This window comes from Mesocricetus auratus, unplaced genomic scaffold (assembly GCF_017639785.1).
Source record: "Mesocricetus auratus isolate SY011 unplaced genomic scaffold, BCM_Maur_2.0 Super-Scaffold_100038, whole genome shotgun sequence".
NCBI classification, from domain to species: Eukaryota; Metazoa; Chordata; class Mammalia; order Rodentia; family Cricetidae; genus Mesocricetus; species Mesocricetus auratus.
Genome location: NW_024429216.1, coordinates 2,259,808 through 2,263,264, shown reverse-complemented (window position 1 = coordinate 2,263,264; position 3,457 = coordinate 2,259,808). Strand labels below are relative to the sequence as shown.

Genomic DNA, 3,457 nt, shown 5'->3' with positions numbered 1-3,457 from the left:
ATCCAATTGAAAAGTGGGGTATAGATCTAAATAGAGAATTCTCAATAGAGGAATATAAAATGGTTGAATGACACTTAAGAAAGTGTTTAACATCCTTAGCCATCAGGGAAATTTAACTCAATACTTTTCTAAGATACCATCGTGCACTGGCCAGAATGGCTAAACTCAAAATTACTAATGACAGTCTATGCTGGAGAGGATGTATAGAAAGACAAACACTCCTCCATTGGTGGTGGGAGTGCAAAATTATATAACCACTTTGGAAATCAGTATGGCGGTTTCTCAGGAAAATGGAAATCAGTCTACTTCAAGATCCAGCAATTCCACTCTTGGACATATACCTAAAGAATGCACATTCGTACAATTAAGGGCATGTATCCAACTATGTATATAACAGTGATGTTTGTAACACCTAGAACCTGGAATCAACCACAATGCTCCTCAACAGAAGAATGGATGGAGAAATTGTGGTACATTTACACAATGGAGTATTACTCAGTGCAAAAAACCCCTGAAAACTTGAAATTCACAGGCAAAAGGATGGAACTGGAAGAAAACATACTGTGTGAGGTAACCCAATCACACACAGAGAGACAAGCAGAGTATATACTCACTCATATGTGGATATTAAACGTAGAGCCAAGGACTACAAGCCTGCTATCTACACCACCAGAGAAACTAAGATACAAGCAGGGCCTCAAAGAAGAATGCATTATTCCCCCAAAGAAGGGGAGTAGGAAAAGAACCCCTGATCACACTGAGAGCATGGGGTGTGGTGGGGAGGAGGGAAATGGGAAGGGGAGGGTGGCAGAAGGAGAGGGGTTGAGGAAACTAGGAGGGATCAGGAGGACTGAGACAGGGGAGTAATAGGGGAGCGCAAGCAAGAAGAAGCCTTGACAGAGGGAGCCTTTATAGACTTGGAGAGAGAATTGGCAATTGGGAAATGTTCAGGTATCCAAAGGGATGACCCCAACTAAGAACCTAGGCAGTGGTGGAAAGGCTACCTTTGATGCCCTTTGCCTTAATGAGATTGATTAATACCTTGGTCTCCATTCCTAAAGACTTTATCCAGTAGGTGATCGAAGGAGAAGCAGGCAACCACAGCTAAACACTGAGTGATACTCCTGGAATCCAGTTTTGGAGAAGGATGAGGGATGAGCAAAGGATACAAGGCCATCCTGGAGAAACCCACAGAAACAGTTGATTTGACATAGTGAGAACATGGAGATCCTAGTAGTAAATCAGAGAGATTCCCTATGAAGAAGAATAATTGGTGCAATAAAATGGAAAAATAACAAAAAGCCTGGCTCACAGTTTTAATATTAGCTTGTCAGTTTCTCATCACAACAACTGCAAATCGCAGCACTGTGTGAGCTATAAACTAATAATTTTACTCAGCAAACAGTAAAAGTCAAATGGATGAGGTTTAGTTCAGTAGAGATTGGGGCACTTGTTTGGTGGGCATTGCTGCTTGTGGTTAATCCCAATACCTCCAGGTAATCATCAGATAAACAAAGTTGAAGGCCAGTTAAGGACACATGAGGCTCCACCTTAAAATAAACTTATGGGGCAACGGTGGAACATGCCCTCAATGCCAGCACTTGGTAGCAGAGACAGGCACATCGCTTTGTTTGAATTCAGCTTGATCTACAATATGAGTAATAGGATAGCCATGAGTCACAGAGAAACTCTTTTGGGAAAAAAGTTATGATTAAAAAAGTTCTTTAGATAGAAGATTTGATCATATCTCCTACAATAATAGTCTCCCCAGCTTTTATCAAGAGCAACTGAAGGATCAGTGCTTTAGCAAATGCCAAAGAATCAGGATAAAATCACAACCTTGTATGCAGTGCTCCAGACAGGAAGGTAAATAAATATCCAATTTGGACAGAAGGAAGCGGCTGAAGAGCTTGCTAAAGGCAAACTCAAGGTTTATGGGCCTCAGATCTCAGTGTGTGTAAGGCAGGTGGATTAGAAGTTCAGAGTAGGGGCTGGAGAGATGGCTCAGAGGTTAAGAGCACTGATTGCTCTTCCAGAGGTCCTGAGTTCAATTCCCAGCAACCCCGTGGTGGCTCACAGCCATCTGTAAGGAAATCTGGTGCCCTCTTCTGGCGTGCAAACATACATGGAAACAGGATGTTGTATTCATTATAAATAAATCTTTAAAAAGAGAGAGAGATAAGCTCATGGTAACCAGGAGTCATACAATGAGTTTGAGTCCTGCCGGAGCTACAGAACCCCCATGTTAAGTTCTACCCTCTGAGATATTACAAAATGTTAGATCAAAATTTAGGGAGAAAACAAAAACAGTTGGAATATCTGGGTTCTAGGAGATGACTTACTAGTAAGGGATTTCCCACCAAGCAAGAGAACCGAACCTGTGTTTTCAGGGTAGCCAGGATGAAAGGGAAACGACAGAACACACATGGCGCCCTCTAAATTCAACATGTGGACTGAAGAATGAGCATGTCCAGGACACATTCACAAAATAAACATGTAAACCCACAGAGAGAATTTCTGTGTAGTCATGGCCATCCTGGAATCACCCTGTAGTCCAAGCTGACCTCATACTCCCAGAGCTAAGCTTGCCTCTGCCTCCCACCTCCTGGGAATAAGGGTCTGTGCCACACCAACATACATGCTTGTTTTTTAAATGCACTAATTTTAATAAAATATTTTGAAGAAATAGATTTTGCCCTATGTTTATATTTCACCTAACATTGGTGATTTAAGCCAGAATTTCAGACAAAGTGGAAAAGAGTTATGTCACTGCCTCACCAAGCACTGCTTTGGTAATTTAGTTATAATTTATTACTGTACTTAATTTTAAACTGATAAGAACAGATACTATACTTGATCTTAGCCAAAAGACCAAGAAGTGATTGTTGTTAATTTTGTTGTTGTTGTTGTTGTTTTTTTTTTTTGGTTTTTCGAGACAGGGTTTCTCTGTGTCTTTGGATGCTGTCCTGGAACTCGCTTGGTAGTCCAGGCTGGTCTCGAACTTACAGAGATCCGCCTGCCTCTGCCTCCCAAGTGCTGGGATTAAAGGCGTGCACCACCTACGCCCGGCTGATCGTTGTGAATTTTAACCCCTGGAAATGTGGAGAAAACTTCCTGGGAGGTGACCCATTAAGCTGAGGTCTCCCCTCACACTGGTCTCCAGGAAAATCAAAGGTCACAGGCACCTTCCATATCACTGATGTGGAAATGGATAAACTCCTGGGAAAAAGCTGAGGGATCACAGGTGTGGAAGGAAAGCAGTTCATACTTTCTCAAAAATATGTCACTTGCTGTGTACTTATAACCGTTCATTGAATGGCCAGTCTGCAAGGAGAGAATCCACCATGAGTACTGTGCCTTGATGATGACTGCGCTGGGAATACGGGGTTAATGGGACCTCAGCATATTCAGCAATTTGTGGTTAATAGGACATCAGCACATCCAGTAACCTGGGGGA

General features: G+C 42.3%; 1 pseudogene; it reads right to left on the bottom strand.

Moving 5' to 3' along the window:
- Window positions 1–2,755: 2,755 nt before the first annotated feature.
- Window positions 2,756–2,883, bottom strand: LOC121135604 (annotated as a pseudogene).
- Between the last annotated feature and the right edge of the window lie 574 nt (window positions 2,884–3,457).